This window comes from Cryptomeria japonica, chromosome 5 (assembly GCF_030272615.1).
Source record: "Cryptomeria japonica chromosome 5, Sugi_1.0, whole genome shotgun sequence".
NCBI lineage: Eukaryota > Viridiplantae > Streptophyta > Pinopsida > Cupressales > Cupressaceae > Cryptomeria > Cryptomeria japonica.
This window is the reverse complement of record NC_081409.1, coordinates 472,417,643-472,443,742: the sequence shown is the minus strand read 5'-3', so window position 1 is coordinate 472,443,742 and position 26,100 is coordinate 472,417,643.

Below are 26,100 nucleotides of genomic sequence, written 5' to 3'. Positions count from 1 at the left end.
GTAAGATCATGTCAATAGGTATGTCAAATACAAATGATAAATGAGACAAATCTTGAAGGAACTTGCAGCATTAAAGATGTTGGTGTTGATACCATACATAAGCTCACTAAATCACTTGAAGAAGACTCATAAACTTCATCTGATGACTCTAACAATAGTCCTATTTAGGACAATATCTACTCAACATCAAATTCTGAATCGTCTGATGTAAATGATGAAAATTTGTCTACTGATCTTATTGTTGTCAAACCATGATATGACGTCCAATCTGGCATGAGGAACGACGCTACAAGTATGTCTATTGGATTAGATCAACTAAATATTAACATGAAATTTAATAATCATGTTCTAACTCTTCCTGGTCTCAAGACACTTACGCAAGGTATCCTTCTAGAACTTGACTTTTTGATCCGTAGTTGTGATGACAATACCATGAATGTTCTTGAACCTGTCCAACATTTATCCTTATTATATCCCAAACTAATAGACTATACTTTACAAAACCAGCCCATGAATATACCTACTTTTGCCAATGACTATACGTTAGCCTATTATCTCAATGCAGTTGAACCTATGGATTCTTCCACCAGTGAATAGAGTGAAAACATGACCGAAGTGGATATCAAGTATCTTAGTCGCAAAAACAAGAAAATAAAAATAAAAGATCTGATGGCAAAAACCATATTGTGGCGGTGTCAAAATCTAAAAAAGAGAAAATAAAGGACGTACCTAAGGGTGAAAACCTCTCTAAGGCGCCTGAAGGTGAGATACTTGATATACTACCAAGTCACTTCTAGGAGAGATCTTCCATATTGATCGAGCCAACTCAGCTAGTGAACATTGGGAGTCAAGAGATACCACACATCATTCATGTAGCTCAATCACTATTAGCAAAAGAATTGAAGGATTTCACTCATCTATTCTCAAAAAAGAAAATAAACTTTGCATGGACGTACTATGATATGCCAGGCCTAGATCCTGATCTCATCATGCACCATCTTTCTATCACACCAGGGGTTAAACCAGTCAAGCAAAAACTTCGTAAGATGCACCCTCATGTGGCACTGCTAGTCAAGGCTAAGCTAGAAAAACTACTAAAAGATGGATTCATTAGAGCTATAGATTATCCCGAATGGATTTCAAACATAGTACCTGTGTCAAAGGTAGACAAATCTATTAGAGTTTGCACTGACTTCAGAGATCTCAACAAAGCTTGTCCGAAGGATGACTTTCCATTACCAAACATTGATATGATAGTTGATGTGACTATTGGGTATGAGATGTACTCACTAATGGATGGATTCTCTGGATATAATCAAATAAAAATAGCTCCTGGAAATCAAGAAAAGACAGCTTTCACCTGTGCATGGGGAACCTTTTGTAGGAATGTCATGCCATTTGGACTAAAGAACGCGGGAGCAACCTATCAAAGAGAAGTCACTACTATTTTTCATGACATGATGCACAAGAATATGAAATATTATGTTAATGACACTTTAGTGAAGACTATGAAGAGATCAACACATATTCAAGAGCTAGGTCCTATACTTGACAGAATGGAAAAGTTCAAACTCTGGTTAAATCCAAAAAAAGTGTTCATTTGGAGTGACATCTGGTAAACTACTTGGCTACATCATTTCAAAGAAGGGAATCGAGGTTGATCCTGAGAAGGTCCAAGCCATAATGGAAATTCCACCATAGAAGAACATCAGTCAAATGAGAAGTCTACAAGGACGTCTCCAATCAATTAGATGCTTCATTTCTAAGCTAGCAGACAAATCTCAACCTTTCACAAAAGTTTTGAGGAAATGAGTAATATACAATTGGGATCAGGAATGTGAACAACATCTTCAGCAACTCAAAGAGTACCTATCCAATCCACCAATATTGATGCCACCTATTTAGGGTAAACCATTGATCTTATACATATCAACAACTGATTCATCACTGGGGGCACTTCTGGCACAACAGGATGAAAATAAAAAAGGAACAAGCTATCTATTACATCAGCAGAATATTGGTGTCTTATGAAATGAACTACAGTATAATAGAAAAAGCATGCTTGGCATTAGTCTTTGCATCACAAAAATTGATACATTACATGTTAGCACATTTAGTCAAGCTGGTGGCTAAAATTGATCCACTCAAATATCTTCTCAGCAAAGCAACACTTACATGAAGATTGGCAAAATGGGTCATGATACTTACAGAATTTGATATTTAGTATGTGGAATGCAAGGCAATAAAAGGATAGGTAATTTCTGATCAACTTGTTGAAGCTCCTCTTGAAGACACTCAACTGTTGCATATAGAGTTTCCAGATGAATCAATAATGCATCTTACTCAACAACCCTGGAAGATGTTCTTCAATGGGTCTTTTACTCAAAATGGTTCTGGTGCTGGAATACTATTTATTACTCCTCAAAAGTATTCAATCTAAAAGTCTTATAAAATTATGTTCCCTTGCACAAACAACATTGTAGAATATGAAGCTTTGGTAAATGGGATAAAGCTAGCTATTGAATGGAAGTTTGCAGAATTACACATCTATAGAGATTCTCAGCTGATCATAAATCAAATCAGTGATACATATCAGACTTGAGATGAGAAGTTGATGCCTTATAAGAGAATGGTTGATGATCTTAAGAAGTATTTTTCTTTTGTATCATTCCAGCAGATTCCTAGATCCGCAAACAGTGCAGCAGATGTTATGGCCACCTTGGCGTCTATACCTGAGTTACAAGAATCTAATTTTCTCTTTGAATTCCTAGTGGAAGAGTTACATTACCCAGCCTATGATTCTCCTGAGACCCAAATAGTTTGTTCTATTATTGAACATGACTCATCTCGATACAGCCACATCTACTCTTATCTACAAGACCAAATTATCCCTAATAATCTTACTCGTAATGAGAAAAGAAACCTAACCCTAAATGCTTCATGGTATGTTATCATTGCTAATGATCTGTTTAGACAAGGTTTGGATGGTACATTTCTTAGATGTCTAGAAACTGAAGAATCTAAACATGTATTATTGGAAGTCCATGAAGGTATTTGTGGATCTTATTCGAATGGTCTTACTTTAGCTCAGAAACTACTATGGCCTAGCTATTAATGGCTAGACATGGAGAAAGATGCCATTAAATTTGCTAAGACCTATGAAAAATGTCAGCTACATGGGAATCTCATACATGCTCCGGCAAGGGATCTCATACCCTTCACTACACATTGGCCTTTTCAGCAATGGGCTTTTGATCTCATTGGTCAAATAAATCCCGCTTCATCTAATGGACATAAATTCATCATAACTACCACTGAGTATTTCACCAAGTGGGTAGAAGTAGTTCCGCTCATCAAAGCAACTGGTAAACAAGTCGCTCTCTTCATCTTAAATTATATCATCTGCAGGTATGGGATACTTTCGTCCATCATGACTAATAATGGAGGACAGTTCAAGAATAAAGACCTAGACAAGCTTTGTGAGAAATTCAAAATAAAAAAACATTTGTCATCAGTATATCATCCTCAAGGTAATGGACAAGCCAAGGCATCTAACAAAAACCTATTGACTATCTTGCATAGAACAGTGAACAAATCCGGGAAGGATTGGCATCTGCAGCTCAATCCTACATTATGGGCTTATAGAACAAGTATTAGAACACTTACTAGGGCTACACCTTTTTCTTTGGTGTATGGGTCCGAAGCAGTATTACCTATTGAAGTAGAAATACCATCTCTAAGATTTTTTTTGCAAGGTCTTGTTACTAATGAAGATCATAGAATATCTAGATTGCAAGAACTCGAATTGGTGGATGAGCATTGACAAGTGGCATTTGATCATCTCAAAGTATATCAGAAGAGAATGTCCAAAGGGTATAACAAGAAAGTTAGACAAAGATAATTTCAGGTTGGTGACCTAGTTCTGAGAGAAAATCCTAAAAATCAGTAGTTTCGAGACAACAAAGGGAAGTTTGAACCCAACTGGTTGGGTCCCTACATCGTTATTGCAGTCTTTATCTCTGGTGCCTATCAACTCTCAAACTCAAAAGGAGAACAACTCGGTGAACCGATTAACACCATCCACTTGAAGAAATTCTTAACTTAGCATTATTTGCTCCACCAACATGTACAGCTGAAAAAGTCCTTAAAAAAAAGTCATAAAAAGTCATGAAAAAATCAAAAAAAAAAATCATAAAAAGTCCTAAAAAAAAAAATAGAAAAAGAAAAGAAAAGAAAATATAACGAGAGAAATTGCCCTGGTGAAAACCTAGTAAACAGGCACCTTGGTAAAAAAAAAAAGAATCTCTGCCAAGTAGGTGAAAACCTGGTAAACATGCACCTCTTGTACTCAAGCGCTCCATCTATCAATGCAACATTGGTATTCCTGCTTTCCTGCATCTTTGCTTTCGCTTGTACATATATTTTAGTCACTTTCATGACATCCTGGTTCATTGGAACCCTCGTGGCTTGAAACTGATCAATGTCCTAGTCTTAGGGTAATCGACTGAGCAATTTACGTGTCCTAAGCAATATCAATCAAGTCATCATTCTGTCAGTGAAACTTGGTCGTCCACTCCGACTCAGTCACCTATCTCCTAACTACTGAAGAGTTTAATCACTGAGTTCATAGGCAAAACAACATAATGGAAAACAATCACTAAACAGTTTGAGCTATGCATGTAAATTTTCTTTGTGTGTTGTCTTTTATATTGGTTTTCGATTATTATCCCTCTGAGTAACTCGAGGAAGTCTATCTTAACTAAGAGGAGCAAGGATTGGGGGCATAATATTTTCTTTTTTTATGCTTGTAGGAATGATCCCAATGATTTGGAAACATAAAATTAGCTAAGTGTCTATGATAAGAGCCTTCACATCAAGGTGAAATCGCCTCACATACCTCGACTCCGCTTATTTGTATGCTACAGGGAGGTCTACATCATTTCTTTGTCTATTTTGAGGGAATTTATTTATGATGCAATTCGGGTCCCTATGAAATCTGTCCAAGGATATGAACGAAAAAAGGGTCATTGTGGACAAGATAATAATTATTGCACATTGAAAAAGAAAGGAACTCTAATCTACCTATTATGTTCGTTATGCTCGGTGATGAATCTTAAGCATTTTAAATCCAGTGACTAGGTTTAGGTTGCATTTTGCATATCATTTTGCATTTCATTCTATATTTTGTGAATCTAGAGTGATTTTGGTGTGATAATAATGATCTCTTAATTTTATGAGAGCTGGAAGCATCTTCATTTCTTCGCTAAGTGGTCTATTTTTCATCATTTCTTTGATCGAGTACTTGTGTTTTTGAGATGTTAGCTTTATACATAAACATTTTATATAGATTCATACATTCATTATTACTTATTTGCATTCATCTTATTGCATAGAAAAAATGAAAACATTGCATTACTCATTACTCATTTACATTCATTTATTTGCATGTGAAAAGAAACAAAAATAGACATCCATAATCATTTACATTACATACATCCATACTGAAAGAAATACATACATATAGAATAAAGTATATAAAAAGCATCTCATAAACGAATCAACACAAGTATGATGAAGTCAAATCGATCTCATATATATATATATATATATATCGTATAAAGTCTTAGAGTACAAAATGATGTCAAATGACATATACAAAATCCCATCGGAGCAAGAATCATATAGGCTACAAAAAAATGGGTATGTCTACAAAAAAATATCAGAGCTACAAAAACAATATCTAGCTCTCAACCTCTCCCTCATCGCCTAGTGGAGGAGGTGGAGCCTGCTGACTAGGATCCTGACGAGGTGCTCGAGCTCCCTCCGACCGTGCCATATACTACGAGTAGCGGACAACCTACTGTGCAACTGGAACTGCTACGTTGTACGCTGCAACATAGTATGTTGCCCTACTCATCTGGTGAAGGACCTCTTGATGCAAAGAGTTTGTCTCTGCCCTCCTCTCTGTGATCTAATGATTGCACTCAGCCCTCATTTCTGCTAGCTGTCGGTCTTGCTCCACCAGTTGAGTTTGTGCCACTGCCAGCTGTGACTACAGCTCCACAAGACATACTCTCATCGATCGTCCCATGTCAGTCCCCTGCTCTCTCATAGGCTCTCCACCCCCATCTCCACCTCCAACTCCACCTTGCTCCTCTCTCCACTGTCAGACCTGTCTTGGTGCTGCTCTCTCCTCCTTAGCTCTGCCCAGCCTCACACCTATCCTCCCAAGGGATCCACCCTCACCCCTCTATTGTCCAACCCCAGCTAGAACCTTGCTGCTACTGGCACCAGGATCACCACCTGCCAGCCTTAGATCTCTATCCCTATCTCTGACCCTATCCCTATCCCTATCCCTATGCCGGGGCATCATCCTCAATCTCCTCAATGCGAGGAGCCTGCTCAGTTGGATCTATCAACCTAGGGAATGAATGCTGCTGGAACCAATCCCTATACTAGGGCAATACCCCTGCATCCGCAACATCATCCATGTAATCCCATCTCAAGTGATGTAAACTAGTGAGCTCCTGCATATTCAAGGCATAGGATAGCCTCGATGACCATCCCCGCCTCTCCTCATGAGCATAACGCGCATATGTTGTGAACTCCTATGAGATCCCCTAAGGCTTGCCATACTGCCTCATCACTCAAGAAACTACAAATCACTCTACTATAGTCTATGATTTGCCGATAAGTGGGTGCGTAACAAAAATATCCTTGTGTACCAATCGCCAATCATCCCATGGCTCTAGGCCCCTATAAGGTCTCCATCTCACGGCTATAAGGTCATCTATCTGCCATCACCAAAAATTGGTCATCCCTAGATGGGGCTGCATAACATAACCTCCATACCTATATACAATCAGCTGCCCAAGCTCTCTGCTATCATCAACAATCGATCGATAAACTAGGAGGAGCTCCCAAGCTCAAACCTGTAAAATCAAAACTCTAGTGGCCATGTTGTTGCCCTCCCTATACACAACCTCATGCATCTCGCGATACATGTGGGCTAATATGCAGGAACCCCAGCCAAGCCTTTGAGGGGTCTCCATCAATCTCTCTAGAATCCTACTCCAACCACACCGGAATCCCTGTTGTCCTCTATCCGGTATCAGAAAATAGCCGATAAAACCTACTAGAACACATGCCAGAGGAAACTCCTCACTATCCTGCTCATCATGATGTCCCAACTGATGGAACATGTCAAAATATCAGGATCCCTAAAGACATGCCTAACTGCCTATAATCTAGGTAACAACGTTGCATCGTAATCTACCTTATCCCTAGCAAAAGGGATACAAAGAATCCTATATACATCCTCGGCAATGATAGTCATCTCCCCAACTGGAAAATGGAAGGTATTATGCTCTGAATGGAATCGCTCAACCAATGTTGTGAGCATTTTGTGATTCACACGGATGTCTAGTAAACCAAGAAGGTGTGTCAAGCTACACAAATCAATGTGTGCCTACTCAACCTCTAAAAGTTGTTGAACTAATGTCATAGTAGGAGGATAAATGCATCTAAAGAGAACATGAGGCAATCAAACATGCAAAAATAAAATAACGAAGCATCAGAAAATATTCAAAATAAGCCTAGAAGAGAAGTAAAACATCACACAAATCCAACTATGTACATTGCCAAATCAAAATTTCAAGTTTGTACCTTCAAAAATGCTCATTGTTTTCCAAATTATAAAACGTACGAGTTAGGATTAGGCCTTGTACAACAAAAGAACCCCATACGATAAAAGATAAGACCTCAGATGACAAAATGGTCTTTTATGCATGTTGTCGTACGATAGAAGGGTGGGGTTAGAATGACAAATCTAATGGTCTAAAATGACAAAACAAACTTCAGCAGTTTATCGTACAAGACAGGATCCTATCTCGCACAACAAAATGAAAAGGGCCGACTTCAAACGTGCCAAAACATAAAAAATGAACAACAAAAAAAGAAAATTGAGGACATAAAGAGGCTTAAGATTGACCACTTACTGCTGGCTCATAGTGTTTAGGTTGATTATGTCATCTCTAGCACTCGAATCAATGCTCATGAGTAGGGACCACCATTTTATTTGCAGAAGGATTTTTGACTTTTCAAACTTGGAGGGTTAAAATGAATTGAAAATGACACTTTTACCCCTTATATAGCCAAAACCCTAATTTTTCAACTTGCTCTGATGGACATGAAAATTGTACCCTTAGCTAATTTGCCCATTCTGACTCCATTTTTGGGATCGAAATCAAAATCCGAGATCATTTTCCTAGTCAATTTCACATTTTGGACCACTTAGCGCCTTTTATCAAAAGCTCATTCTTTCTTCAAATTGCGCTTAATTTCTCATAAATCAATGCTGAATCTCAATTTAGTTCTACAAAACAACTTTGCACTCAACATCTCAATTAATGCCAAATTTTTCAAAAATTCCTCAAAATTATTCTTTGTACTCAAATCATGATCATCACTCAAAATTGCCTATAATGTACCCTTGCTATCTTTCGATTTCGCTCCCGATGGGGCATACTCATGACCTTATGACCCCACATCTTCAAAGTCGAGAAAATTTTCAAATCTTCATCAAAAGTCGAGAAAAAATCTTTTCAACTAAAGAAAATCAATCAAATTCTTATTGCTAAGGAGCATCTCACCTTTGTCGCTTCACATCAAGTTGAGATCTCTCAATCATCTGAATTGAATTAATAGCTAGGGGGATATCAATTTCATTGCTTCATATCAAGCTGATATTTTTCTTCATCTGAATCAATCTCTTAATGTTAATCAATTTCATCGCTTTTCATCAAGCTGATTATTTGTTTAAACTCAATCAAGGGTTTAAAGAGTATCTTTGATCACACGCTCAATCTAAGAAGGAGTTCAGTTTCATCGCATCGAATCAAGCTGGACAGTTTATTTTTTGCTCATCGTATCTTGACCAATCAATTTCAAGGTTGATTTTTATCTTCGCTCACTGTGTCTAGTTCAATCAAGTTCTAGATCACTAAGATCCTCTTCTTGATCAATCAAGTTCAAGTTTGGTATCTTTGTTCTCTATCGTTCCTCAGTTCAATCAAGTTTGGGATCAGTATCGCTTTAATCAGACTTCATTTAGCTTCATCACTTCAAATCAAGCTAAACATCTTGCTCTTTATCTGGTTCGTGATCAATCAAGTTCAGAACTGGTATCTCCTAGACATCAACTATTATTTGAACCAATGCGCTACTCGCACATTAATTCAAAAAGGGGCAAATGTAATACCCTAAATTTGGTCATCTAAACCATGGGCCCCTAATCTCAACAACATCACCAAGGTCCTAACCAAAGGTAATTAAATCAACTTTGAGCACATTATTAATTCTTCAATCATCAAATGTCACATTGTAAATCAATTACTCAATATTAATTAAATACCTATTTAATTAATTGAATCATTTCAAGAAAATCATTTTAATCAATTATCCTATTTTAATTTATTAAATATCCTAGCATATTTAATTAATTAAAAAAATTTCCATTAATCATGCAAAAAAGAATTAATTTATTACAAAAGAGGAATTAATTACAAAGCAAGAGTTGAATTGAATTGAGAGAGAAATCAAACTTGAGATATTATTTCTTTTTCTAAATTTAGAACTTGAAATTAGAAAAGCAATTAATTGAATTATTGACTATTCTCTAAAATCGAAACTTAGAGCTTTTCAAAAAAAGAAGTTCAGTTGCATTAAAAAGACTCTTTTCTTGAATAAATCAAAGAATTATCTATTTTTATCACAAGTATGTGGAATTAATTAATTCTTATTTCTAATGCAACTTGAACTTATAATTTAAATGCATTTCAATTAAACTATAATTGGAATCTATCTCAAGGTTCACTAAACCTGATTTCTCAATTATTTCAATTAATCCTAAATTGAGGTTTTTCATCATCTCTCTTGTAATTCTCTATAAATTCAGCCTTTAGCTCTCATCCAATTTACCCCAGAGATTTTTGAGAACACGCTTGGAGATTATTGTTACGCTGATTTTTTCTCTAGAATCATTGAATACATTGTGCTTTTTTTAGATTATTTGCATCCATATTTAGTTTACTCATATTGCTTGAATCCATATTGCTTGAATCCATATTGCTTGAATCATTATTGCTTGAATCATTATTTCTTGAATTATTCATCCATCTTGCATCCATTTTATCTTAATATCATCCTCATATAGATTAAATCCTTCATCTTGGTGTAGTCTAGTCACTGGTATTGCTTATAGTAATCTAAGAGCAATCATATACTCGCATCTTTTAGAAGGCAATTGGTCGCTTTGTTATGGTTTATTATTTATTGATTATTGATTTACTAACCATATATGTAATGACTTAATTGAAGTGTTGTGCTTGCAACTACAAACCTTTTCTCTCACACACAAATACCACATGAATATTTAACTTGCTGCCTAAATCTATTTTCATAATGAATACATACAATACACTACAACTTGTTGAATAAAATACAACTTATGGCAATCTGCGGCATAAGTGTTGGGTCTTTACACATACTTTAATATGTTGATCTAATAATGAAACATCCAAAATTATATACTCCTTCACATAGTTACAATGTTTCCCAAAAGATGGCATGACAATTTCCAGGTAATGATAAATATAAAGCTACATGCTACTATTACATAATCATATATATATGAGGCTTACTTAGCCTTACAAGTGATCCCTACACTATTACAAATTATTATAGCTCAAATGGCAAGAAGTTTTAATACATAAATCTGCTCCGAAGAATCCATAGCCATCACGAAGAAGATCCAAATCCCCATACAAGAAGAACAACAACAAGAAGGGAAAAACCCCAATGGCAAAAAGCTCCAACCACTCGACCAATGTGGAACCTATAAGGAACCACCCCTCGAGGGAGATGTCTCTTAGTCCCAACAAATAGACTAAGCCTAGGCTGACACTTCTACCAAAGGGACTAACACCAAGAAAGACTTCCATACACATGGACCAAAACCAATGCAACAATAAAAAGAAAATCCTCAAAGGCTAACCAAACATCAAGGCATAAATGCAAATATAAAGACACAAGGGAACTCGTGTATAAGGGAGTGTCATCACACGTTGTACCAAAAACAAGGCTCTAGCCTAAGGGCATGTGAAGCCATCTCAACCTATGAGAGACCAAGGGAGATTGGCTTACCATCTCCATGGTCTTCTCATGCTCAGCCTAAAACATCCTCCCTAGGACTAAGTCATGCAGCACCATCATTTATTATCTTTTTAATTATCTAACTACCCAAGCCCATTCATTAATTAATTGTCACTTAATTAAACAAGGTAAACTCCCTTATGCCCAAGAGGTCTAGACTTCATGCATCCTTATAAGGAACCTCATGATAGTCCATCTCTCATGACCTCGGGTTTCGCAAAGTAGCCCACTCCCTTACATGGACCAAAAATCAGCATTACAAGAGGCTCTAGGTTACACAAATAAAACTGAAGTGCAACATCATAAAATGCCAAATCATGTATAGACATATACTCATGAAAAATGGGCATCAAAATACAAGAGAGTTGAGCCTCTTGACCAAAAGAGTACATAAACCAAGTCATAAAACTGCTACAACCAAATCAACAAAAATCGAGCAAGGTCTTCACACTTGTTGTCCTTAAAATAAGCAGCATAAAAAATTAACTCCCATGGCAAAACATTATGAGACAAATTCAAATAACCATTCAATCTTACATCCAAGCAATGGCGTCAAATCTAGAAATAAAAATAAATGTAAAACACAAGATATGCAAGACAACCTCTGGTACTAAAATGTAGCATAACACATTACACAATATGAAATTCGCAAAGAAAACAATACATAAAATGGGGCAGCATTTGCAATATGCTTCGCTCGTGCTATAACTCACAGGCTTCATTCGAAATCACAACTAGTCTTAACATGTGATCATCAAGAACTCATGGACAAAAAAATGTGTAAATCTGCACAACAAAATAACTACCAAATAGATATAGCACTAAAAACACAACACCTTCTATTTCCCAAGACAAATCTGAAAACACACTAAACTAGATAAAACACTATATTGACAGCATAAACTAAATGTACAAACTCATTTTCAGACCCATCAAATTGATGTGTTTCGGTTCAACAATTATGTGATCAAATTGGGATAAGATAAACAACGCTATAATAACTAGGCTATCGAATGGGAAAACCCATCTTGCAAATACAATAAAGAAGAGAATAAATAAAAAATAAATAAAAATAATACTCACTTCTAATTGGGCAAGTATATTACCCAGGAGTAGGCATACCAGAACATAACACAACACATGATACATGGTGCACATCACCCACCACATTGTGGTGGTGATATTGCGCCCACCAAAACATGATGGTGAAACTACACTCACCATGTCGTGGGGTGGTGCTTGCACCCTCCAGGACATGGGAGTTGTCGCAACACTCACCCTACTGTGAGTGGTGCTAGGCACCACCATGACAAAGCACCCACCACAACATGGTGGTGGTGCAACACACCACCACGTCGTGGGTGGTGCTAGGCACCAAACCCATGGTGTGGGTCAACCAAAATACAACAGCCACAAAAAGGTAAAAAGAATGGGGCGACAAGGCAAATAGCTACAGGAAGAATAAAATAAGATATGGGGTAGCACACTACCAGCAACCCATCCAAAATAAGGGTGTTGTAAATAAAATTGCCTCTAAAATAAAAAGGGAATACTATGATAATAGCAAGCAATACACCCACTTTGCAAATTTCATAAATCATAAAGAGGGTTTTAACAGAGAAAGTGATAAATATTAACATTGATTTCAATAGCAAGCATTCTCTCCAATCAGATTTCATAATAATACAGTCTCCATTCCCTCATTCAACAATTTCAAACACAATGAAGACACAACAATAAGATCTTATAACAATACAAAAGAAAGGGAGAAAAACAAGAGGCCAACCTCTCTCTTGTGTTATGGAAGAGAGACTCTGGTAAAGAATCTTGACCACTACTTCCAGCTACAACACAAACCCTTCTAGCACAAAAACTCCAATCCACGAATTCTAAATCCTCCAAAAATGCTCCCAGAAAATAGTTGCAGAAGAGAAGAAAAAAGAGGAAGAACAAGAAGAACCCCCAAAATGAAATTCACGACAACATATAAAAAATCCAAAAGAGAAATTGAAAAACCCCAGCCTTCTAATCAGCCAATAAAAATATATCATTTTGAAATATTCCTCCCTCTAAAACTATATAATATAATAATCTATACTTCCCATTTCCTTTATGGGATTTAAAAATCCAATTAATTAAAAATCAAAATTAGAAACATATTTCTCTCTCTCATACAAATCAAAATATTATTTAAACATTAAATAATCAACTCATAATAGATAAATCAAAATCAAAATCAACATTAAATAATAAAGTAAAATTAAAGTGAAATCAATAAATAAATTGAATAATTTAAATCGACTGAAAACATTAAATATTAAATAGAATCTCAATTAAACATTAGTTTAAATTTAATAGTGAAAATAATTAAATAAACAAAAATCGCTAAATCGTAATAAATTAAAATAATACTGCCACTAGAAAAAGTCATAATTTATTATTAAATAATCACAAAATTATGATAAATCATTTATCTCCAATATTTAAATAAATTAACTAATCAATCCATCACTAAATAAAATCGTGATTAAATAGATTAAATAATTAATCTATTACTATAGTCAATAAATCACAATTAAATAAATGAAATAAACTAAAAAATCAAACTAACCATGCCACATACTCACAACTTACGACAACCGACTCGACATGGCGAAATTCACCAAGACTGACAACAAGGACTTACGACAACTTGGACCTAGAGTGTGGGTAGGGAACCAACGACATCTCTGAACCACAAATTTGTCATTGAGAAAGACATGCTCACACCTATAAAGCCAGGGGAGCTCACACCCAGTTGCTCGAGAGGAATGAATGTCTAGGTTCTTACAACCCTGCAAACACAACAAAGATACATATGCATATATATATATATATAAATACATACAAATACATACAAGATAGGAAAGTGGAGGGATATTGCAACGACACATCCCACTCATAATGAGTGATGTGGCATTGATCCCCAATGAAGACAGTCAAATAGTATCGATACAGTTAGCATACAAATCATGAAACATCGCATCATAAGTAAATCAAACTAGGGTTATTACATCCATTCCAAAATGAGGCATGATCCATGAAATCTATCAAAGCACATGATAACCAAAATACCATTACTAACCATTTAGAAATCATAACTAGTCATGAGCACAGTAATTAACATCAATAGTATAAGATCATGTAATGTCTATCATCAAAATCATCAATTGAAAACGTAAGTAGTCATAATCAATGTCCATGCATCATATAAGTCAATTCATATCCATCGCACAAAATAAAGGTTTGATCAAGTCAATCCAAAATAAAACAAGAGTCTTCTCAAGAGTGGGCATTACATCCTCCCCCCCTTGCCTAGGCTTACTCCTGGAAGCCTAAGAACAAGTAGGGGTACAACTCTCTCATTCATGTTGCATCCTCCCAAGTAGCTGATGTATCATCATTCGGGTCCCACTGGACCCTTACCTTCTCTATTCCTCGACCTCTGAGGGACATCACTTTGTGCTAAAGAATGCACATGGGCTCCAAAGAAAGTTGTCTGTCCATGACTTGCAAAGCATTCCAATCAAGAAAATGCGATATGTCAGGATGGTATACTCTCAAAACAAATACATAAAATAAATCATGGATGCGGGACAAGCTGGGCAACAATTCAAGGTGATAAGCTTCAGGTCCAATCCTCTCCAAGATCTCAAATGGTCCTACAAACTGAGGTGCCCACTTAGAGCCTTTTCCATAACGGATCACTCTTTCATGGGTGAACTTGCAAAAATACCCTATCTCCAACTGAGAATTGTATGTCTACCTTGTGAGCATCTGCATACTTCTTATGTCTATCCTATGCAGTTGTCAAATGCTCTTTGATTAGAGTAACTTGTTCCTCCATATCCTATAGCATCTCTGAATTAATGTGTACCATGTTCTCTAATCTATCCCAACTCAAGGGAGTATGACATGGTCTCCCATATAATGCCTAGTAGGGGGACATACCAATGGAGCTATAGTATCCATTATTATACGCAAACTCCATTAAGTACAGGTAATCCTCCCACGTGGACTGCTGATCCATAACATACATCCTCAACATATCCTCCAAAACTTAGTTCACTCGCTCTATTTGACAATCTGTCTCGGGGTGATATGTTGTACTATAGTTCAGTTGGGTCCCTAAATCATACTAAAGTGTTGTCCAAAATGTAGAAGTGAACATAAGATCTCTGTCTAATATAATCTTACATGGAATACCATGCAACTTGGTGATGTCTTTGACAAAGATTTGTGCCACTATGGCTGTTGTATAAGACGATCTCATTGGTCAAAATTGTGAAACCTTCGTCAACCAATCAACGATGACCATTGATAACTCAATGATGAAAAGTGAGTACCAAACTGGTACTGAGAGGGGGGTGAATCAATATAGGCACAAAAACTTTTCCTGAACCAGTTTGATTACAAACTCAAAACTACTGGCAATCCTTAACACCAGTCCAAACCAGATTACTACCAGTTAAACACAGTGCAACTGTGAAAGACATGAACCGGTTAATCTTCTTAACTTTTCATACAACCTACTCTCTCATTTCCACTTTGTCCTTATGTATAAATAGATAATCTATCATCAGAGATACAATAACTAGCTAGATCAACATGATTCACCGCTTCACAGAAAACAACAAAGAATCACATGAAAAAGACATCACATATGACACACATATTTTTCACGTGGAAACCCAACTGGGAAAAACCACGGTGGAGATGAGTACCCACAAGCTATTTTGAACTCTTTAGAAGTCTTCTCTGTTAGAAGCCTAGTCTGGTTAAAGTCTGTTACAACAGGTTCTTTTAGGAATCAATCTTGTTAAGGATCACCTGATTAAGGGATGGCTAGAATACCTGGTTAAGGGTTAAACCCTATTAGAGGTTACCTTGTTAGAGGATTTTATGAACTCAATGGCTCTGAGTCACCCTGTTAAAGGATTTATAGCAAGCTGGTTAAAGCTACCTTGTTAAGGGATTTTTCAACTATTGAAGTGATTAGAGATCAACAGGTATTACAATGATCTAGTAATAGCACTCAATGCCAACGTAGATCCACTTTAGTTCCTTCCTTCTGCACACACACTATGCAGGTATCAATCCTCTCAACTGGTCTGGCAAGAATCACGTATCTCTGCACATAGATACATGCATAACATTTTCCAACAACCTCAACATGAAACATCACATCGACCTTAAAGGAAATAGATAGGTCGGTAGTATAAACCCTAAACCCTAAACACTTAGGTTGAGAAATTTAGTCGATTCAATCCTAACCATTAAACACTATTCATTTGAATACAATAGTCTTGAACAAATCTCAAGACATTCTCCATCGTTCATTCTTCATTGCTCCTTAGAGGTGATAACCCATCACGTGTTCTCCACCGTTTGCAGAGACTTCGCACATTCCTGAGGTAGATAGGATCAATCTCCTTCATGCAAGATCCTTCACGTGCACAAGGCTGACATGGCAATCATGATCTGATCTCTATTACAATGCTAACTCATCACACAATGTCGTTGGTTGAAACACACAGGCTTGAAACACTTGAACTGGAAACCCTGAAGCTGAGACTACCAACTGGTAGTTATGCCATATGAACCCTAGATACAAAACATTCCTTATACCGGTTCTCGGTCCAACATACTAGTTCTAGTTCACAACATCATATCGGTTCACTTGAACAAGCATACTGCTTCACTTTTTCACATATGCTGGTTCACAACATCATACCAGTTCTCTTTGAGCATATTGACATCAATGACAACACTATATCATCATGTCAACATATTCTACACATATGCCAACAATCTCCCCCTTTGGCATTGATGGTAATATACAAAGATATCTCTCTTTCTATATCACATCTTCTCCTTAATACTACAGATATCTTTTCCATACCACTTCACATCTTCTCCCCCTTTGATAACAATGCCAAAGTGGAGGCACAAGCTTCCCTATTCTACTATACTGCCACCCCTAAGGAGTAGCATCCTTCAACACATCAATCCTAAAAAGCTATAGCAAAGTAAGATCTAACTGATGTGGAGCACAAGCCTTTAGATTACCTCTTGAAGGGGCAACACCCCTACCTTACCTCTTAGATAGGTAAAAGTAGCCTTCGGTAGAGGCATGGTGAATATGTCTGCTAACTGCTCTTTACTAAAAACATGTTCCTATACCACCTCTTTGCTTTGAACCTTTTCCCTCAAGAAATGATACTTGAATTCAAAGTGCTTGGTTCTAGCATGTAAAACCAGATTCTTGAATATGTTAATTGCACTTGTATTGTCACAGAATATACTTACCAGTTTAGATACAGGAACTTTGAAGCCATTCAATACATGCTTCATCCAAATAGTCTGGGTGTTGTTCATAAAAGTTGCAACATACTCTGCTTCTACTGTAGACTGAGAGATACAACTCTGCTTTTTACTCATCCATGAGACCAGTCTTCCACTGAGAAAGAATGCACCACCGGTTGTGCTCTTCCAGTCATCTACATTATCAGCCCAATCAGCATTAGTGAACACTTTCAAATTGAAATCATTATTGTATGGATACCATAACCCATAGTCAATAGTTCCCTTCAAATATCTAAGAATCCACTTGAATGCTACCAAGTGGGATTCTCTTGGGCTTTGCTAAAACCTAGCGGTAATACCCACTGCATGTGCAATGTCCGGTCTTCTATGCACTACATAACGCAACTTACCAATCATTGATCGGTATTCCTTCTCATTTACCAATGTCGAGTCATCCTCTTTTGATAGTTTACAACCGATCACCATTGGTGTACCAACCAGTTTACAGTCTTCCATGCCAAAGGTCTTCAACACCTCTTTGACATACTTGGACTGAGTAATAAAGATTCCATTTTTCATTTGTTGAATCTGCAGTCCAATAAAGAACTTAATTTCCCCTATGAGTGACATTTCAAACTCCTTTTTCATCTCATCTGCAAAGTCATGACTCATCTTGTCATCTCCACCAAAGATTATGTCATCAACAAATACTTCGTAGATCAGAATCTGATCTCCTTTTGATTTCAAGTAGATATTGTTATCTTCACTTGTTCTTTCAAATCCTATCTTCACAATATGAGAATGCAAGCATTCATACCATGCTCTTGGTGCCTGCTTCAGTGCATATAAGGCTTTATGTAGCCTACACACCATGTCACTATCTTCTGATAGGGAAAAACTATGTAGTTTCTCTATATACACTTCCTCTTCAAGTATTCCATTTAAAAATGCAGATTTTACATCCATTTGGTATACCTTGAATCCTTTAAAAGTTGCATATGCAAGAAGCATATGAACTCCTTCCAATTTTTCTACAGGAGAAAAGGTTTCACCATAGTCTTCTCCTTCTTCTTGGGCATATCCTTTACATACTAGTCTTGCTTTGTTCCTTACCATTGTGCCATCCTCATTTAGCTTATTTCTAAAAACCCATTTGGTTCCAATGACATTTTTATGCTCCGGTCTGGGTACCAAAGACCATGTACCATTCTTTTCTATCTGGTCAAGTTCCTCCTCCATTGCCTTGATCCAGTCTTCATCTTTATGTGCCTCTTTGAATGATTTAGGCTCAAATTCAGAGATCATACATGAGCTTTCTTTGACCTTTCTTCTTGTAAGAATTCCTACATCTTTGTCTCCTATGATCTGCTTTGGATCATGATTGAGTTTGACATACCTAGGTATGTTCTTAACAACTTCCTCTTGCTTTTCTTCATCATCCCCATCTTCATCAGCATCAACATCTACCAGTGTAGGAGCACAATTACTAGTACTAGGCTGATTAGCAACCGATTCCCAGAAGGTTACTACTGGTTCATCTCCTACATGCTCTTTTCTAGTTTCCTCTAATTTTTCAGGGTTTTCATCAACCCTAACATTGATGCTTTCAAAAATTCTCTAAGTCCTATTGTTGAAACATTTGAGAGCTTTTCTCTTAGTGGAATACCCTAGGAATATTCCCTCATCACATTTAGCATCAAACTTGATCTGATGTTCACTCCTCTTGATATAACATTTACTACCAAACACTCTGAAGTAGCTTACCACTGGTGTCTTACCAGTCCAATAATCGTAAGGAGTCTTATCCTTTCCTTTCTTGATGAGTACCCGATTCATTGTGTAGATTGCAGTGCTCACCGCTTCTCTCCAAAAGGTGTGAGCGACCTTTCCTTGGATCAACATAGTTCTAGATGCTTCAACCACATTCTAGTTGTTTCTCTCTGTTAGGCCATTCTGCTATGGAGTCTGGGGGTAGACAATTGCCTCTTGATGCCATTCTCTTCACAATATTTGTTAAATTCACTGAAAGTGAATTCCCCTCCTTGATCAGTTCTAAAACATTTGATTCTTCTACCACTTTCCTTTTCTACCAGTGCTCTGAAAGCTTTGAACTTTCCAAAGGCTTCAGACTTGTCCTTCAACAATGTGATCCACATCATTCTTGAGTAATCATCTATAAGAATCATAAAATACCTATCTCCCTACACACTCCTATTTTTCATAGGACCACACAAATAAGTATGCACAAGATCAAGTAAGTTGTCAGTAGTGAAAGATTTACCTTTGAAGGATGAGGAAGACATTTTCCCCAGTTGACATTCTCTGCACAAAGGATTTTCTGGTTTGCTCAGCATCGGTAGTCCTCTAACTGCCTTGATCTTACTGGCCTTTACTATGTTATCAAAGTTTACATGGCAGAGTCTCCTATGCCATATCCAGCTATCATCAAACTTATCCATATGACATGTACTTATATTTGCATTCAGCTGAAATAAGTTACCTTTGGTCTGCATACCGGTGGCCATCAGTTCACCATTCTTTCCTTTGATTTTGCAGACTCCATTTTTGAATTCGAGAGTGAGTCCATTGTCATTCAGCTGGGCAACACTCAATAGATTGTTTCTGAGACCTTCCACCCAATACACATTGTTAGCACTGCTCTTTCCATTTAGAGAGATGGACCCTCTACCTTTGACCATACATGGTGCATCATTACCAAAATGAACCACCCCACCATCATACTCTTCCAGAGATATAAACTTGCTCTAGTCACCAGTCATATGGTGAGAGAAAACACTATCAATAATCCACTCATTAGAATTATCAAAGCGGGAGATAAGAGCCTTTTTGTCTGACACATCCTCTTTGACTACAACAAACACAATATCTTCATTTTCTTCATCTTCTGATTCCTCATCTATGACACCATCAACTGCTACAAAACAGTTTCTTAGGTTTCCTCCTTTGAATTTCTTGAACCTTTCCAGTTTGTCCTTGCTATCACCATTAGGACAGTTTATAGCGATGTGTCCTATCCAGTTACAAGAGAAGCATTTCAAAGGAAGCTTACCTTTGTATTTGTCAGTTCCCTTAGGAAGTCTCTTGGCAAGAAGAGCTTCAAATTCCATCATAATCTCCTCATCATCCATTTCTCTACTCTGTCTTGGTTCACTGCTGGTGCTTGCTTCTTTTCCTTTTCTGGATGGTGAAGCAGATACTCTAAAAGTTGATTCGATCTTTTGAACACTGCCATCAAAACTATTTAGCTCATAGGCTATCAACTTTGCAATGATGGAGTTTAGGGATACCTTAGTCTTGTCTATTGATCTCAACTCCTGAATAGCAGCAACCCTTATTGCATAGACCAGTAATAAGGATCTTAAAACTTTGCTGACAACAGTGGAATCTTCCATTTTACCACCTGCACTCTTGAAATCTCCAACAATGATTTTGATTCGTATTCCATATTGTTGAATGGTCTCACCTTCAACCATATGCATGTCTTCAAACTTCCCTCTAAGGATTTCTTCCTTAGCTTGTTTTACATGCTCATCACCGCCATAGATATTCTCAAGAGTATCCCATACCTCTTTGGGATTGTCTTTATCCTAGACATCAATAAACTTAATTTCAGATAAGCTACTGATTAGGGCTTCCATGCCTTGCCCATTCTCCTAAATCTCTCTCTTTTGGTCATCGATGAGAGTACCAGTAGGGATAACATAAACATTCTCAACATAGCTCCAATGTTGAGTACCCATGCTTCTTATGTATATCTTCATTTTGTCCTTCCATATTTTAAAGTTATCTCTGTTGAACTTTGGACCTTCCCTCTTCATCATTACAATTGGATCTTTCCCTCAAGTGGTTAAGCTTACAACACAGAGGACCTAGAGGACGCTCTGATACCAATTGATAACTCAATGATGAAAAGTGAGTACCAAACTAGTACTGAGAGGGGGGGGGTGTGAATCAGTACAAGCACAAAAACTTTTCCTGAACCGGTTTGATTGTAGACTAAAAACTACTAGCAATCCTTAACACCGGTCCAAACCAGATTACTACCGGTTAAACACAGTGCAACTGTGAAAGACATGAACCGATCAATCTTCTTAACTTTTCATACAACCTACTACCTCATTTCCACTTTGTCCTTGTGTATAAATAGATAATCTATCATCAAAGATACAATAACTAGCTAGATCAACATGATTCACCACTTGACAGAAAACAACAAAGCATCACATGAAAAATACATCACATATGACACACATATTTTTCACATGGAAACCCAACTGGCAAAAACCACGGTGGGGATGAGTACCCACAAGCTATTTTGAACTCTTTAGAAGTCCACTCTATTAGAAGCCTAGTCTAGTTAAAGACTATTACAACAGGTTTTGTTAGGAATCGATCTTGTTAGGGATCACCCGGTTAAGGGTTAAACCTTGTTAGAGGATTTTATGAACTCAATGGCTTTGAGTCACCCTGTTAAAGGATTTACAACAAGCTGGTTAAAGCTACCCTGTTAAGGGATTTTTCAACTATTGAATTGATTAGAGATCAACAGGTATTACAATGATCTAGTAATAGAACTCAATGCCAAAGTAGATCCGCTTTAGTTCCTTCCTTCTGCACACACACTATGAAGGTATCAATCCTCTCAACTGGTCTAGCAAGAATCACGAATCTCTACACATAGATACACGCATAACATTTTCCAACAACCTCAGCATGAAACATCACATCGACCTTATAGGAAATAGATAGGTCGGTAGCATAAACCCTAAATCCTAAACAGTTAGGCTGAGAAATTTAGTCGGTCTACCTGACCATTGAACACTATTCATTTGAATACAACAGTCTTGAGAAAATCTCAAGACATTCTCTATCGTTTGTTCTTCACCATTCCTTAGAGGTGATAACCCATCACACGTTCTCCACCATTTGCAAAGACTTTGCACATTCCTAAGGTAGATAGGATCAATCTCCTTCATGCAAGATCCTTCACATGCACGAGGCTGACATGGCAATCATGATCTGATCTCTATTACAATGCTAACTCATCACACAATGCCATCAGTTGAAACACACAGGCTCGAAACACTTCAATCAAAAACCCTAAAGCTGAGACTACCAACCAGTAGTTATGCCATATGAACCCTAGATACAAAGCATTCCTTATACTGGTTCTCGGTCTGACATACGAGTTCCGGTTCACAACATCATACCGCTTCACTTTTTCACATATGCTGGTTCACAACATCATATCGGTTCTCTTTGAGCATATTGACATCAATGACAACACAATATCATCATGTCAACATATTCTACACATATGCCAACAACCATAATGGCATCGTGTTGATGAGAAGATATAGGCAATCTAACTACAAAATCCATGAAAATGATGTCCCATTTCCACTCCAGGACTACATGTGACTACAAAAATCATGTTGAATGTTGGTACTCTACCTTAACTCACTGACACTCAAGATAACATGACACAAAATATTCAATGTCTCTCCTCATTCTTTCCCAAAAGTAGAGTTGTCTCAAGTCTGTGTGCATCTTCTTGTCACCAGGATGTACCAAGTAAGGTGCATGATGGGCCTCCATCGTGATCAACTTCTGAAGTCAACTGGATGGTGGAACATAAATGTGTCCCATGTGTCTAAGAATGTCATCTATGTCCATTTAGTATCTTGTATACCTAACTTCCAAGGCTCTACCTGAGGCTATCTTTGATCTAACTGCCTGGTACCATGAATCTGTTGGTAGTGCACTAAGAATGTGACTCCTCAAATCAACCTCCAAAGTCATTTCTTATATCCCATGTCTCCTGTGGCTTAGTGCATCTACTACCACATTCTCCTTACCCTGGATGTACTCCACCTTGAATTCATACTCACACAATAATTCCATCCAGTGCCTCTGCCTAGCATTCAGATTTGACTGTGTAAATATCACTAATACATTTGGGGTCAAATTCTGACAGAGTTTTTCGACGAACAAGGAGCATTGTGTGAAATTTTTTTTTTTTTTTTTAAAAATGCCGTGTTCGTCGGAATTTCGACGACCTCAGGCATTTTATTAAAAAAAAAAACACAACGCATTTTCATTTTGAAAGCAAACTGATCAAAGCAAGCGGCAATCATCTCGCCTCCCTGCCCCCCCCATCGGAGCGATCTCTGCACAAGCAAGGTAAGGTTTTTTTTGCAATCAAAGGAACTCTTTGTTTTTCAATGAAGGACAACTGGTTTTTTTTTGTGAATTAATCCATTTTGTGCATATCCTGCGATCTTAAAATTCCATGAAATGACATCTCTTTGAGGTATTCCGTCATACAGTTCACATGTCGTGTGTATGCTACCCCATTTTGCATTTTTTTATATTGGAGCATTTGCAACTAATTTCTGACAAAAAACCCCCTTCGATTATGCTTTGATGGATGTCCATACCTAGTTCCAAAGCTCCTTTTTTGGTACACGCAGGGAGGATGCTGGCAAACGTTGCATTGAGATAAACATGACTATATTTCATGAGGATTTGAACTCAATAATATGTTAGATTCTCCCAAGGATGGATGGACTATACACTTGAAAGGTAGATGATTAAGGATGATGACAAGGTGAATTTTCCTTAGAATGATAGGGTTGATTTTCCTAAGAATAAGTAGATTCATTTAAACTAGAGGATACAAATTTGCCCAAAATAATGGAAGGAGACTAAAACTAGATAGATTCACCTAAATGGGAGTGTAGTCATCTAAGGATAGGAAAAATTCACCATTTGCGTAAGAAAGATGGATAAGATAAATGATTTATGTGAAATAGATTCACCTAAGAGAAAGTAGATTCACATAAGGATAGGTGGATTTTCCTAAAGATGAAGGGATAAGACTTAACAAAAAGAGGACTTAGGATGATGACAAGGAGGATTCATTTAAGGATATGGAATATTCACCTAAGGGATAGTGTATTCTCCCAAGAATATGGAAAAATTATTGATTGGTGGAATGACATACTAGATCAAGGAATGATACAAGGGTAGATTCACCTAAATATAGGGTAAATTCAGCTAAAAAGGTACCCATGAGATTGTGGTACAGAGTACCTATCTATGGATGGTGTATTTGGATACAAGTATGATGAAACCATGCTTGTGTATGATGAAACAAAGTCCAGATCTCTATTATAGGTCCAACATAATCTCTATTATTTGAGACACCATTTTATTAGCATATCCAATTAGGGTAATTTATGGGCTTAATTATGGATCATGTTGTCTATTTCCATGCACTATTGAACTTATTTGGATGTATTGTGATTATTTTAATTTTGAAGTTATAAATAAATTATGTTTGTACCTTAGAAAGGGTAACTTTAATTGATGTTTGGGTAGTTTATTTGAAAACTTATGGTGATTATTGCCCTATGTTATGTAATGGAGTTATTTTTACACTAAGTAATTAACTAGAAAAATAAATTTGTATTGTTGTACAAGTATGATGAAACCATGCTTGTGTGTTTACATGTTTGTCCATCCTATTGAGAACCAACCTCGTTGTTGAGGAACTCAATAAATGTGGTGTTAAGTAGAAGAATGGAAAACTCAAGAAGCTATGGTGACATATTGTGGCATTAGTAGGGATTATCTCTATTGACCACACCTTTCAAAGATAGTATCCCCTAGTTCTCCTCATAGAATGGACCATTGGATGGCTCATAGTGGTATCCTATCCTACATTTATCTTGATGGCATTGTTGATAGTTGGTATGTGGTTCTTGGTACGGGTTTCCTCTTACCCTATTATCTTATTTATATCTTTGTTCCAACATGTGGAGATTGATTTTTGTCATGCTATGATGATTTTCATGTTTGCATGTGTTTTGACATTATGCAAATAGATATGATGTCACACCATACTTATGTTTTGATATAGTGTAGGTGATGGTTACATGTTGTTGATGGTAGTCATTTTGGTTCAAAGACACAATTCCACACACACACACAAATATTTGAAGATGCATTTTATATTATTCCTTCTTAGTGGCGATTAGTGTTGGAAGATTTGCACACATGTAGAGAGGAACTCATGTTAGATACAATAGGTTGTGTTTGATAACATATGAATGTGCCTCATGATGTATACATATAGCTTTGGTGTGTGACATGCATGCACATTTTTCCATAAGACACATTGCTATGTGGCATGTGCCCTATGCATGTCTTCTTTGTGAGGCACATTGCTATGTGCAATGTGGCCCTAGGTGTGTCTTCTCTATGAGGTTTATTGCCATGATATGTTAGGATTTGTAGTGTGTAGGCCACAAATGCATGCATGAGGGACTATTATTATAGTCATGTTTTTTGGGCATGTAGCCTAGGCATGTCTTCTCCATTAGGTTCATGGCCATGCCATGTGGGAGTTTTTGTGTTCATCCCACAAATGCACACATGAGGGACTATTATTGGAGTCATGATGAATCTTCACTCTATTTAGCCACAATTTCTAGTCGTATAGTTATGTAATGTGCACTT